Below are 15,445 nucleotides of genomic sequence, written 5' to 3'. Positions count from 1 at the left end.
TTGCCAAAGTTCAACTGTCCACCCCTTGAAGTATAGCTGAGCAGGCACCGTCTATTCCCATAAGGCATCCAGTTCTCGGCACCTCCGAGAACAGCAACGAAACTCCAGCGCGGAGCCCCGCTGCATCCTAGGGCCGGTCCGATGCTTCCTCTCCCGGATCCAGGTCGCCGGTGACCTCCGTCCCCTCCGTGCGCCGCCTCCGCCTGTCCGAACTCCCAGGGCCGCCCGCCTGCCGCCAGCCCTCGAGCCAGTCGTGCGCCTCCTCCGGCGTCTCGAAGAACAGGGTCTTGCCCTCCGCCACCACCCGCAGGCGCACCGGAAAGACCATGGAGTAGGGCAGTTCGCGGGCTCTCAGCGCCCTCTTGACTTCCAGGAAGCTTCTCCGCCGTGCCGCCACCGCCGCCGTGAAGTCCAGGAAGAACGACACCGTCGAGTTCTGAATCCGCAACGGTGGCGCCACCCGGGCCGTCTGGAGGATGACATCCCTGTCACGAAAGTTGAATATGCGGGCCAGCATCGGTCGGGGGGGCGCCCCAACCTTGGGCTTACCCCCAGGCACTCTGTGGGCGCGCTCCACCGAGAAGAACGACGAGAAACCCCGAGGCTGCAGTCTGGTTTTTATCAAATCTTCTACGTACAGGTCCATGGCGGATTTTCCTTCGCTTTCGGGAATTCCCGTAATTCGTACGTTGTTGCGCCGGGAGCGCCCTTCTTGATCGTCCATCTTTGCCGCCATTTTCTTGGTTTCGGCCTCCAGCTGGGACACCCTTTGGAGCAGAAGGGTAGTGTTGTTCGTTAAAGCGGCGGTGGTACGCTCCACGTCCGTGACCCGGGTCGACATTTTTTGGAGGTCCGCCCTGAGTAAGGACACATCCGTGGAGATGGACCCCACCGTGGTCTGCACTTTGGTGAGGGCTAACATTATGTCCTCCAGCGTCACTTTAGGCGCTCCAGCCTCCGCAGCAGCCCCATCCGCCCTCTCGGCCCCCGCGACAGCGTCTTTAGCATAGGCAAACTTGTCCAGCCTACCCTGCTGGTGCGCGCGATTCCCCTTCCCCGACATCCTGGGGCCGGTGGGCGCCGTCGCGGGTCGTCTCCGCTCCTCACCAAGCAGGCCGGGGGGGCCAGGCCACCACACTGATCGGGAGCGGCAATCAAACCCCCAGCTGGCAGCACCGCAGCCCGGAGGTATAGGACGGCCACCGGTACACAGTAGTAACGTTGAGGCCACTCCGCAGCTTTTCTCATTCAGGCCCCCACTTGCGCTCCGCACAGGGCCACGCTAGGGCAGCCGCACATCAGGCGACGGGGCAACACCACCGGGGACCACAGCGCCGGACACAGCCCAGCAGGGCGAGCTCTCCTCTCTCGGATCGCGGCGGTGGTATTTCCCCTGCAGGGTCCGCTTCACAATGCCCCCAGTGCGGGGCGCTCCCACCTGGTCTCAGGGCGTGGACGACCCTCGTCCGCCGTAGCGCCGCCTCCTCCAGCCCGGCGACCCGATCCGGTCGTCTCCGGGAGATGCCTCAGTCCCAGGCTCCCTTGCACCGCGTCCGGCCTCCAGCAAAATTTAGGCCCCGGTCACGGCCGGCGGCGCAGGCCGCAACTGACGGGTCGACGCCGAGCAGGCTCCTGATCACGTAGGAGCCCCAGAGTCGGCTCAGACGGCGTCGCTTCTTTTAGGCTACCAGCCTAGTGCAATTAGGGACAGGTGACTGAGCGGATAAGTACACGGATGGCAGGGGAGTCGGCCTCACCCTCGGAGCTCCTTCAGGCTGCGGCCATCTTGCTTGGCTGCTAGCCACGCCCCCTATTCTACCATCTTTTATAATAAAATTACATTCCAAAATGTTACAAATAATAATTTGAATATTCGGGATTGGCTGACGAAATCCGTTCCACCTCTTTCCCACACGGATAATGTCTCTTTTAGATGTAGTTCATGTTTTTGTGAACACTTGTATCTTTTTATTGTCCTTTCAGAGCAGCTGCCTGATAGCCCGGTATGTCCTTGGGTGGCACAGTTGAGTTAGGGTCGTATAAAGGCCACCGCAGCTGATGGTGACGCATGCGCACTTCACCCAGAGATGCTCGCAAATAAAGTCAATTTCGTCTGATAGGGATGTCGGCCATTTTGTGGCCACCGAATGGTCAACTTAAGCAAAGAAACACAAAAATATAATTAATACATGGAAATGACTATTAATCTGTTATCCCCTTACTAATACCCATATGTGTATATATTTATCTAGCAGAAGCAACACTTAATGCAGGTTATATTTACATTAATAAAGCACACATCACGAAAGCAACATATAATCATGCAATTTCTAATTGTCTATTTACATCTGAAAAATAATATTCTAATTTACCTGTCTCATAAAATAAGCTTGCTATCATACTACATGTAATTCCATACGTTGCTGGAAGGTGATGATAAGTCACTCCCTCTGACACAGATGCAGGTAACTCCATGCATACGTAGCAATCCCTTACGTCCATGGTCTTTACATATTCATACAATAACTTTGAAAACACATTATTTGAAAAATCATTAATAGACCTGTCCTTATGTAAATAATTATTATCTATTCTAGACGGAACTACTTTTGGAACCTTCTTCATGTTAGTAATGTTTTCAGTGTGTCCTTCTAGTGTATCTATAGTGACCTGACTGATTACAAGTGAGTGTGGTGTGCTGTTTAGGTCCTGAGGCGGAAGCCGTGATAGCGCTTAAAAACTTTGCCGCTTGATTGTGAAGCCCTCTATTGGTTTTAATCGCGCACTTAGAAAATCGAATTTTGTAGAATTAGCACCTTTTAAAAATTACATATTGTATTCTGGTACTTACAATCCAGGCCGCCGCTGAGTGAGAGCGGATCCTGCCCCCCCCTCGAGAAATCGACAGAGCCTTCGGCTCTCCTGCCGCATTTTGAACTTCCGGGCCCGCCATCTTGGGTGAGGAACCCGATCACCTGTGCTAGGCCCCTCCCACCCCGAGGCCCTTGCCACTACAAAAGAACAACGAATAACACCATTTCCCCACTGATTACAAGTGAGTGTGGTGTGCTGTTTAGGGCCTGAGGCGGAAGCCGGGACAGCGCTTAAAAACTTTGCCGCTTGATTGAGAAGCCCTCTATTGGTATTAATCGCGCACTTAGAAAATCGAATTTTGTAGAATTAGCACCTTTTAAAAATTACATATTGTATTCTGGTACTTACAATCCAGGCCGCCGCTGAGGGAGAGCGGATCCTGCCCCCCCCTCGAGAAATCGACAGAGCCTTCGGCTCTCCTGCCGCATTTTGAACTTTCGGGCCCACCATCTTGGGTGAGGAACCCGATCACCTGTGCTAGCCCCCTCCCACCCCGAGGCCCTCGCCACTACAAAATGATTCCCCTTCCCAGGAGGCGCAGCGGACGGGCGCAGCGGCGGCGCCAGCGGGGCGCCTAAGGCAAGCCCGTCTGCGCCCGTCCGCGACCGACCGGGACCAGGGGCCACGACCGCTGGCCAAAATTCTCCTACACAATACTCCTCTTACGCGCTACATCAACTAAGAGGCTACACTAATGATCTTTGCCTCGCATCATGGGATCCCACCACATAACACTTCAACTGCCCACACTGTAAGTATCAAAGCCACCCAGCCACACCCCCCCCTTCGTTCTGCATGCTTTTGCTTAACTGCAGATCCCTCCCTAAACATGCCACAGAAATATCCCTGTTGATCTCGGACAAAGACCCCGATGCCATTTTCCTCACGGAAACATGGCTCCAAACTGACTCCGACCCCGATGTCATTCAAGCACTCCCTGCAGAATACCAAATACTCCGAGCAGATCGCTCTTCTGGAAAGGGCGGCGGTATAGCTATCATTTATAAAAATTGCTACACCTGCCGCTCCTCTCCAACCAACCTATCCAGTTGCGAACACCTCACTTTCTCGCTGGACTTCTCCCCCACCTGCACATTTTCAGGGACTCTTATTTACCGACCACCCGGCACTCCAACTAACTTTATAAACCAGCTCACCCCAGAGGTAGCCAGTGGTATCTGCTCCTCACCTAATTACACCCTATTAGGTGACCTTAATGTGCACCTTGACGACCCCCTGGACTCGGCAGCCGCCGAACTACGTAATAATCTACTAGCACTAGATCTCTCCCAGTTAGTACTGCAACCCACCCACGAAAAAGGGCACCTTTTGGACCCAATTTTTAGTAACTGTACCCATCTCACAGTTAGTCCATCCATCACCCTCCCATGGACGAACCACTTTCTGATCCCATTTTTTTGGGCACCATCAGGATCTAGCCCCACATCACCCCCCGCCCCTAGCAGACACCGCAAATGGTCGCAACTCAATACTAACTTGTGGACATCCACACTGGAAGCCTCTGCTCCAGAGAACAACCCCGATCCGATTGTCAGCAATGACAACTTTAATAACTGGATCACCACCTCTTTAGACCTTATTATTCCACTCAAGGACATCAAATCCAAACAGAGACCAAAAAATGCCCCTTGGTACCCACAGGACCTGCGCACTCTTAAGAGAGAATACAAAAGACTGGAACGGAAATGGCGCCTTGACTATTCACACACCAGCAAAATTGAATATCGGGCGTCCATTAAAATCTATAAAATCGACATAAAAAAAGCTCAAGCCAGTTTCTTCGAAAATAAGATTAATGAAGCAGCATCCAAACCCAAGGAGATTTACCAGATCGCAAAAAGCTTGCTCAAACTCCCCGACAAGCTACCAGATCCTCTGACCGCATAAACTCGTTGCAATGAACAGGCCGACTACTTTTATAACAAAATAGCCACGATCCACTCCTCCTTCCCCCCACCCCCTCACCCCCTATCAGTACAGCAGCACACCAGACCTACCCCTCCCACCTCCCTGGAAACCTTTCCACCTCTGGAGCCTACCAGCCTAGAAACTATAATACTACAGGTAAAGTCTGGATCCCCCAGTGACCCAGCCCCAGCTCGTCTCCTAAGAACAATTACCCCCACCATCCTCCCCATCATCCAGAACCTGATCAACAACTCTCTCTCAGCAGGGCTTGTCCCCCCGAAGTGGAAACAAGCTACAGTTAAGGCCCTCCTGAAAAAACCCAATCTAGATCAGATGAACCCGGGGAACTACCGCCCGATCTCCCTGTTACCGTGGATAACTAAAATCGCAGAAAAACACGTAAATCAATGTCTCAAAGAATTCCTGGAAACAAACAACTCTCTGGTCTCCTCACAGACGGGGTTCCGCCCCATGCACGGAACAGACACTGCTTTATTAGCAGTAACAGAAGGAGCTAGAAAGATCGTGGATCAGGGCGGCACTGCGGCTATTACCTTATTGGACCTCAGTGCCGCCTTCGACACTGTGAATCATGACATACTACGCCACAGATTGTCAGAGCTAGGGATAACCTCCACTGCTGCGGCCTGGCTACATTCCTTTCTTTCAGACCGCTCTTTCCGAGTCTGTGAGGGTAATACCACCTCGCCCAGCAAACCTCTCAGTTGTGGGGTTCCCCAGGGCTCGTCCTTAAGCCCCACACTGTTTAACATTTATATGCTCCCCCTCGCAGAAATAATACGCCCTTTTGGCATTCAAGTCGTGTCCTACGCTGACGATACGCAACTGGTGGTTACCCTGACTCATCCCTCCTCTTACTCCAGCGATCTCAGAGGCTGCATGGAAGCAGTATGCTCCTGGATGAGCCAGTCTTATTTGAAGCTGAACGGCGACAAAACAGAGCTAATGGTGCTGGGCAACTCTCCCCAAAAATCCATTGACTCTCTGTGGCCGCCAGCACTAGGCCCAGCACCCCCAGCCAGGGATACCATCAAGAGCTTGGGTATCTGGCTGGATAACGCATTAACCTTCGGCCACCAGGCAACCAAACTAGCAGCCACCTGCATGGGCATTATTAGACTCATACGAAAGATCCTACCCCTCCTCCCTTTTAAGGCCAGACAGATCATGGTCCAGGGTCTAATCCTCTCCCGGCTGGACTTCGGAAATGCCCTATACCTAGGAGCCCCCGATTCCACCCTGAAAAAACTGCAGGTTATTCAGAACTGCGCTGCTCACACTCTCCTGCGCATTCCCCGCCGGCAATCAGTGAAATCTGAACTAAGAGCACTTCACTGGCTGCCAGTAAAGGATAGAGTCAACTTCAAAAGCATGTGCATCGCCCACCGTGCTTACTGGAGGAAAGGAGCAATCCTGAATCACACCCTGATCACCCCCTACCATCCCAAAAGGCAGCTGAGGTCGACCCTCGCCTTCCAAGTCATCAATCCCAGGTTCAAAAGAGAAAGAAGCGGAGGAAGAATGTTCTCAACAAACGCGGCAAGGCTCTGGAACTCCCTTCCACTCTCTATCCACTCAGAACCTAACATCCTGCTCTTCCGAAAAAAACTAAAAACCTTCTTCAGCCGATAACCTCGACCCGCTTCACCCACCTGTATTCTGCTAAAGCGCTGGGACGCCTGCGGGTAGCTATCGCGCTATATAAAAACCTATTCCATTCCAAAAGAAATCAACAGAGCAAGTATGCTCCATCGAAGCATTAATAATCCTGTACAACAACAACACATTTTACACCATCTCTTCATGAATGTACATCTACTTTTGCTACTATCTATGTTAGCCATTTTGTTAATATGGACTGTGTCTTTTGACTTAGCCTCTCTTATTTCGCAACTAGTTCTCTAATCTTAGGCCTCTAAGGCCCTACTTAGTTCTACCAGTATCTGTCGTTTGATTCAATTGTTCCTTCTTCATCAGTAGTTTTCTAGTTTTTTTCAGTTTGGCATTTCATCATTTTTCACTTCTTTCTGTTCATCCAAATACAGAATTTCCTGATCTTCCGTTTCCTCTTCTCCGATGTCGGACAAGATAACTCTCAGGATTCCTGCGTCTTCCTCTTCTTCAACCACTTTCAGTACAGTCTACTCTGGATTTCCTTGACTATCTACCTCTTCCTCCGTTTCAGGCAGCGCCACATACGTCCATTCCAGTGAATTATACTTCTGGTTAGGTTTCCTTGTTCTTTTTCCTTCTTCCTTATCTTTGTTGAGAGTTGTTTCTTCTTCTTTTGATTTTTCCTGGCTTGTCACTTCATTCACCTGATCTGCCCTTGGTGTTTTTACCCGTGTCAGCCGATATCTCAATCTTTTTATTTTGTTTGGCCACACTTCGTCCTTTTTGACTTTTTTCTGTTTGCTTTCTTTATTATTCTTTTCCTCTCTCCAAGCTCTTTTTCTTAGAACTCGTCCTTCTGGTATCTCATTTTCACTCTCTTCAGATTCTGTCTCAACTTGCTTTTCCTTTTCGACAACTTCTTTTTCCACCACTATTTTCCCTACTTCTGTCCCTCCTCGGGTCTCCGACACGCAATCTTCCTGCTGGCTACTTGTCCCTTCACCTAGCTGGATGTTGCAGTTCCCTACACCTCCTCGGGGGTCTTCCGCAATCTGTCCCTCTCTCTCTGTACCTGTCCCTGTTTCACTTTGATCTATTATTTCGGGTGGAATTTCTCTTGGTCTTTCATCTGAAACTTCTTTCTCTCGAATTTCTTTTACTGCTTCTTCGTTGTCTTTTCCTTTTTTCTTTTTGTTTTCTTTTCTGGGACCTTGTCTTCCTTGTTCGTCTTCAGAATCTGAACTGATATCAGAAATCTGCAATCGTCTTCTCAGAGAGATACTTCTGGGGACTAATATTTGATCAGATTTTTTTCCCCCCTTTCAGGATTTTCTTGTGTTTTTGGCTCTTCGTTATCTGATTCAGTACTTGACTCTGATTCGTCATAGTACTCTTTTCCTTTGCTGTCAACTGGATTTGGTATCCTCAAAGTATGGCTGGCATGGATCCAGTTTTTCACTCCTGCGCACTTCACAGCTGTTGTTGTGGTCAGAATGACTTGTCTTGGTTTTCCCCACCTTGGAACCAAACAATTCCTTCTTCTGCGGACTTTTATCATTACCCAGTCTCCTGGGCTCAGATCATGGGCTGGCTTCCTTTCAAGGGTGGTGGCATCCGCTCCAACCTGATGAAACACAGAATGAACTGCGTCAGCCAGGCCTTTACAGTATTCCAACACCATGTCATCAGTTATTGTCATCAGCTTGTTGACTGGAATGTAAACATGCCTCATCGCTCGTCCCATGACTATTTCATGAGGACTTAACCCTGTGGTTCTGTCTGGTGTTGCTCTAATGGTCATTAAAACAAGAGGCAAGACATCAGGCCATTTCATACCAGTGGCTAAACACATTTTCCCAATTCTGTTTGATTGTACCATTCATCTGTTCAACCACACCAGAAGCCTCTGGTCGGTAGGCACAATGTAGTTTCTGTTGTACATTCAATGCTTGACAAATCAATTTTACAATCTCGTTATGAAAATGCCCTCCTCTGTCGGATTCAAGAGTCACTGGGAACCCAAACCTGGGGATGAATTCTCTCAAAAGTAGCTTTGCCACTGTCATCCCATCATTTCTTCTTGTCTGGAATGCTTCCACCCACCTGGAGAATAGGCAAACTACGACCAGAACATACCTCAGTCTGTTACATGGAGGCATTTCAATGAAGTCAACCTGCATTCTGGCAAAAGGCCCACCCTCTCGGCCTATGGTTCCTAGACTCACCACTGTCTTTCTTCCAGGATTGTATTGCTGACATATTAGGCATCTCTGACATAGGCTTAATGTTACAAGTCTGAATTTTGGATTGTACCAGGTCTGCTTAAAAGACCTTATCATGGCGTCTCTCCCTATGTATCCCTGGCCATGATACATCCGTGCCATGGTAGACATCATGCTATCAGGCATCACTGGTCTTCCATCTCGATAGACCCACACACGGTCCTTTTCTCTTGGTGCACACCCTGCTTTTATCCACTGTTTCATTTCCTCATCTCCTGACTCTTCCTGCAATTGTCTCACTTCTCCCCAAGTTCCTATTGTGTTAGTAAACATTATTGAGCAAGAGGACATTTCTCTCTCCTTGGCCCGATTGACCGAATTCTGGTTCCGTGCACAATACTGTGCCATGTCATTCGCATACCTGTTTCCAGTAGTGATGTAATCACTACCTTGACTATGGGCAGCACATTTTACTACAGCCAATTGTTTAGGCAGCTGTATCGCCTCAATCAACTTTCAAACCACTTCAGCATTCTTTATAGGGGTTCCACTTGAGGTCAGGAAACCTCTTTGCAGCCAAAGCTGGCCGAAATCATGGACGAGCCCGAAGCCATACTGGCTGTCAGTTATCACAGTTACTCTCACACTTTTCCCAATTTTGCATGCTTTGGTCAAAGCAACAAGCTCAGCTACTTGGGCTGACCTTACTCCTTTCAGATAAGATGCTTCCATCACTGCTGCAACCGTGCATACTGCATATGCTGCGCTTAGCACTCCTTCATCTGTTCTCAAACATGACCCATCAACAAACAACACAAAATCACTTTCTGGCAAAGGTACATCTTTTATGTCTGATCGTGGCTTTGTGCAGTACTCAGGCACATCCAAACAATCATGATCTACTTAATCTCTAACTTCCACATTCTCAGCATCAGGTAACAACGTTGCAGGATTCACATTCACACATCTCGCAAGGCTCACATTTGTTGCACCTAATATGACCTTCTCATACTTAGTCAGCCGACTATGTGTCATATACTGAGTACGACTCCTTGTCAAAAGAATCGCCACATCATGAGGTACAAACACTTTCAACGGATACCCCATCACAATACCTTCACTCTGCTCCAAACTTCGACATGTTGCAGCCACTGCTTTCAGACACCCAGGCAAAGCTGCAGCCACTGGGTCAAGCATTGATGAAAAACATGCAATTGGTCTCCTCAACCTGCCATGTTTCTGAATCAACACAGAAAGTGCACATCCATTTCTCTCACTGCAATACAACTCAAACTCTTTCTCATAATCAGGCATGCCTAGTGCTGGTGCTTCACACAGGCCCTCTTTGAATCGTTTGAATGCTGCCAATTCTTCTTTGTTCAATTCTAGGGGATCTTTTACATCACTCCTGGTCAAACGTACCAAGGGTTTTGCGATCAGGGAAAAATTACTAATCCACTGACGGCAGTACCCTACCATTCCCAGAAACATTCTCACCTCTCTTTGGGTCATGGGGGCTCTCATTCCTTTTATAATTCTGATTCTGTCTATTGTTATTTTTCTCAGTCCTTTCTCAATTTTATGTCCCAAATACTGTACTTCCTTCTTACAATAGTGCAATTTTGCTAGTGACACTTTCAACCCTCCGTCTGCCAAATGATTCAGAAGTGCTATAGTGTCTACCTCGCAAGCTTCACGCGTTTTCGACGCCACCAACAGGTCGTCGATATATTGCACTAGTACTGAACTTTCAGGCATTTGCAGACTTTCCAAAGATTTCTTCAACAATTGATTGAATATTGAGGGGCTCTCTGTATACCCCTGTGGGGATGTATGTCGTTACAACGCACACTTTTACAACGCATGCACTTACAACGCATTTTTTACAACGCAACATCCACTACAACGCATTCCATTACATCGCATGACACTACAACGCATTTTTAAAAACTACCTTTACAATGCATTCCATTACATCGCATACTACCTTTACAACGCATACCATTACAACGCATAATATTACATTGCATTTAAGGTAAGTATTGGATAGTATAGGGGTAAAAATTACTATTCTTACTCCAGGGGGTGTAACAGTAGGGTAAGTGTTGGATAGTATAGGGGTAAAAATTGCTATTCTTACTCCAGGGGGTGCAACAGTAGGGTAAGTGTTGGATAGTATAGGGGTAAAAATTATTATTCTTACTCCAGGGGGTGCAACAGTAGGGTAAGTGTTGGATAGTATGGTGGTACAAATTACTATTCTAACTCCAGGGGGTGCAACAGTAGGGTAAGTGTTGGATAGTATAGGGGTAAAAATTACTATTCTAACTCCAGGGGGTGCAACAGTAGGGTAAGTGTTGGATAGTATAGGGGTAAAAATTACTATTCTAACTCCAGGGGGTGCAACAGTAGGGTAAGTGTTGGATAGTATGGGGGTAAAAATTACTATTCTAACTCCAGGGGGTGCAACAGTAGGGTAAGTGTTGGATAGTATAGGGGTAAAAATTACTATTCTAACTCCAGGGGGTGCAACAGTAGGGTAAGTGTTGGATAGTATGGGGGTAAAAATTACTATTCTAACTCCAGGGGGTGCAACAGTAGGGTAAGTGTTGGATAGTGTAGGGGTTTTAATGTAATATTATGCGTTGTAATGGTATGCGTTGTAAAGGTAGTATGCGATGTAATGGAATGCGTTGTAAAGGTAGTTTTTAAAAATGCGTTGTAGTGTCATGCGATGTAATGGAATGCGTTGTAGTGGAAGTTGCGTTGTAAAAATTGCGTTGTAAGTGTAGTGCGTTGTAACAGTTGCGTTGTAAAGGTTGCTCCCCCCCCTGTGGGATTCGGCACCATGCCAAAATCTGCTCTCCAAAACGAAATGCAAAAATTGGCTGACTGTCATGGTGCAATGGGATAGAAAAGAAAGCATGGCATAAATCAGTCACTGTATACCATTCCGCATCATGGGGAATCTGGTACAGAATTACTGATGGGTTTGGCACAATAGGACAACATGATACCACAATTTTGTTTACCTTTCTCAAATCTTGCACTATCCTGAATTTCCCATTAGGCTTTTTCAGTCCCATTATTGGTGAATTACATGGACTACTAATAATTTCTCTCAAAATTCCTTGCTTGATCATTTTCTCAATTATTGGAGTAACCCCTTCAATTATCTCCGGTGTTAATCTATACTGAGGGACATTTGGATAGCTTATTCCTTCCTTCACAGTTATTTTGACTGGATCTACGTTTCTCATTAACCCTACATCTTCTCCAGTAAAATCCCACACTTCGGCCTTCACTGACTGTTTTAGTTCTTTAGGTAATTCATCAGGGTTGAATATTGCATAAGTTTCAGTAACCTCATTTTCTCTGTTAGCTATAGTCATTTTATACAGCACATCCTCGTCTGGTGTTTCAAATGCTATTCCATCTGGAGTACAGAAAATAGTGCAATTCATCTTGCACAACAGGTCCCTACCTAATAAATTTACTGGACTGGTGTCACACACCACAAATCGGTGCATTTCTGAAAATGTTCCTATACTAACTTTTACTGGTTCTGTCAAGAATGTCTTTATCTGTCTGTTGGACACGCCAACTACTTGGATTGTTTCATCCAAAAGAGGAAGATTCTTAACATCAGCTGATCTAACAGTTGATCGAGTAGCACCAGTGTCCACTAGGAAAGTGATATCTTCATCATTTACCCTCCCATCTACAAATGGTCCTGTCTGGTCTACTTCTAGAGTTGCGCCAAGTACGCACTCTTCTTCCTCCCTTCGGCACCGTCAATAGCCTCCTTCTGAGTCACTCTCATCGCGTTGTAGCCAATACTGCGAAACAGCGCGAGCGCGTTGCGGTTTATTTACCTTTTCTTCATTGTAGAATCCCGATTCATTACTATACTTCTGTGTATTTCTGCGCTGCGGGAAAGGTGGTTTTGGTACCTGATTCTGTGAGGTAACCACCTGCTGCTGTTGCTGCAGTTGACCACTCACCTCATTCTGCACCTGCGCATTCAAGGATACATTTTCATTATTAGTACTTGGAGGATATTTACACTCGGATTTCCAAAGCCCTAACCTACCGCAAATATGGCATGGGAACTTCTTTTTAGCTTCTTCTATATTACCTTTCCCTTTTTCTGGTCCGAATCTCGGTCTAGTTCCTGGGTTATTTGCTTGTTCGACCAACTGAGCTTCCTGCCTTTCAGCTACCTTTACTTGTGCCCAGATTGCCTTTTCTTTCAATTTTCGCTGTTTGGCCTCAATTTCGTCACTGAAATATTTAGCATGTCTCAGTACTTCATCTATTTTCTTATTCTGCCAATCAACTGTATGCTGCTTTATCATGTCACCAATTTCTGGGCGTAAACCATATACAAATCTGTATACGAAATGACTCAAATCCTTATCACTCAGGTTCTCATCTCCACTGAACTGCTTAAAAGCTTGAATTAGTCTCTCATAGTATGCATGTACTGATTCCTTTCCTTCCTGATGTGTTTGATCAATTTTTACCCAATCTGTCTCTTTAGGGGGCACTTTGTTTTTCAAAAATACCATAACCTGTTCATACTTCTTCATTACCTCAGGGTCTGGAGCTCCTGTCTTAGGATCCCTAGGGTACTCCTACGTTGGCCAGTTGATCATCAACTTGCACTCTGTCCACAAATCTACCGGTACTATTATATCAAATAGACTATTCAAATCTATCCACAGCACTTTGGACAATTTTACAAATCTGTCTACCTGCCGATACCACTCGACGGGCTTTTCGCGTAGTCGAGGAAAATCATTCGTAAATGACAAAATGTCCTGTCTTGTCCATGGGACATGTACATATCCTCCTCCTGGGATCTCCCTCATGGGGTATTCAGTCACTACATTTTCTTTCTCTCTAAAAGGGAATGCCGAAACTGTCCTTTCTGGGGCATCATTACGTTTTCTATACCATTTACTTCTCCATTTATCCACGTCTCCCCATTTTCTCAATACAATGATTATGTCCTTAATCTGACCTATCTGTCCTGTGGTGTTCAGATTTTCAATGTCCCTTTTAGTAAAATACACTCGATAGGGTTTCTGCAAGGCTTTTACCTTATCAATATCTATTCCCATTTCATTCGCAACTTCTCCTAGTCTTTCATGCAAATTCCTCGCTCTCCGTGTCACACTTTTGCATAAGAATAACAGCTCCTCATCCTGATAATTTTTCAATTTTTCTACAGGTATAGTCCCCACAATCAATTCTTCCAATACCATCCGTAATTTAGCCACATCTATTGACTGGGAGTCTTTATCTTGTCTCTGCAACCCTTTTAACCATTCACTCAGTTCTTCCACAGACGGTCCTACCGGGTTCTCTACGCTACTCTGCTCTGGATTTCTCTGGGGTTCCAACAAAGTTTCTACTGTCGTTCTACTCCTTTCAGCATAATTCTAGAGTTGTTTTGGCCAATTCCGCTGAATTTTCGCTATCTATTTTATTCTCCGATTTCTTTTCTACCTCTCTGATGGAGTTTCTCTTCCCTAAATCTGGTGACATAGTCTCAGTTTTGATAATTCGTAATGTTTCTCTCATTGGGGCACTTGGTGTCAACATTTCTGAGTCTGGTCGATACGGTGGTGGATTTTTATAAAACACATCATCCAGCACATCCTCATCTGATTCATTTGCTCCGTAACCTCTTGATTCCACATTATTCCTCTTTTCCACACATTTTCTTCCTTCATTCTCTCCTACCGCTCTGACAGGAAACACACCCTCAGTCATACTTGCATTCCGCCATCTTTTCATTCGATCCTCATGCGTTTCATGTCCATATGGTCTACCAAATAGATGTCTATATCCTCTACCACTCCTTTGTCTTTCTCGTTCATGCATTTCGTCTTCCCATTCCGTCAATGCCTCAAACTGTGTCGGTCTAGGTCTTGGTTCTAAATACGTCATCTTTTCGCGCAGATTCCTTAAAACCGTCAAATTAAAGGAACCATGTTCTGGAAATGCCAAGACTCCATCGTCCTTGGTACATTTTACCCAATTGTCTAACCAAATACAAGTATGGTACCCATATTTCGCAATCATCAAAGATGCGGGGGTTTTCGGTGGAGGAAGTAACTGTCCTTCCCTAGTCTTGACCTGTTTGTCTTTCTTAAACCACTTTTTTATTTTACCAAACCACGACTTTTTCTCCTTATCTGGCGGCTGGTAATACATTTTCTTGGTTTCTGTGTATCGCTAGTCTTTTACAACTGTACCGCTATTCTGTCCACTCACAGCGCGACTCACACTAACGCACCAATCAGGAGCGTCTACGTCACTGTTTCTGTTCTCTAATCCCAGCGCGACTCACACTAACGCACCAATGGGAAGCGTTTACGTCACCCTGTATTTCTCCAATCCTAGCGCGGCTTTACACTAATGCTCCAATCCGGGGCGTTTTACAGTTTTGACCAACTGTCCAATCCCAGCGCGGTCGTTCTGATGTCAGCAGCCGCTGCGGCAGCTCTGCTCCTGTCTACCCCTCCTTTACAAGTCCGCTCAGTGAACTCTTTTTGCAACTTTACAATTCTATTAGTAACAACACTAAAACATCTCCATTGTCTGCTTCGCTAACCAAAGAATAGCAATAGACCTTTCTCACAAGAATTCCATCTTTCCCGAGAGCATTGCTTATCTCTGCCCTACTACGGAATCGTTACTTCCGTTGATAAAGTAGCACATCCCTCTACTTCACCCTTCTAGCAAGCATTAGCTAATTGTTTCTCTGGTATTTA

The sequence above is a fragment of the Triturus cristatus genome, chromosome 11 (genome assembly GCF_964204655.1).
Source record: "Triturus cristatus chromosome 11, aTriCri1.1, whole genome shotgun sequence".
Classification (NCBI taxonomy): Eukaryota; Metazoa; Chordata; class Amphibia; order Caudata; family Salamandridae; genus Triturus; species Triturus cristatus.
Note: the sequence above shows the minus strand (reverse complement) of the source record.